Raw genomic sequence first — 416 nt, forward strand, 5'->3', positions numbered from 1 at the left:
ACACACACACACACACACACACACACACACACACACATACACACTCAAATCACATACACGAAGGCAATACGCATGCAGAACGTCTCTCAACGACATGCGTGTATGTGTGCACGCGCGCGTGTATATATATATGGGAACTAGAAAAGAAGACACAGGAAAATACACACACCCGTATTTATACGCACATAGGAAATGCATACATCCATACGTACGGAAGTTGTGTTTACATGTACACACACACACACACACACACACACACACACACACACACACACACACAGAGTCATACTATGACATGTAACCATAAGTAATGTATATGCTATTGAAATTGAAGTAAAATGCGAAAACACAAAAAATGCTGAACACGAAATTATATGTGTGTGTGCATGTGTGTGTGTGTGTATGCTTTGGTGTAT

Source organism: Octopus bimaculoides, chromosome 10, assembly GCF_001194135.2.
Source record: "Octopus bimaculoides isolate UCB-OBI-ISO-001 chromosome 10, ASM119413v2, whole genome shotgun sequence".
NCBI classification, from domain to species: domain Eukaryota; kingdom Metazoa; phylum Mollusca; class Cephalopoda; order Octopoda; family Octopodidae; genus Octopus; species Octopus bimaculoides.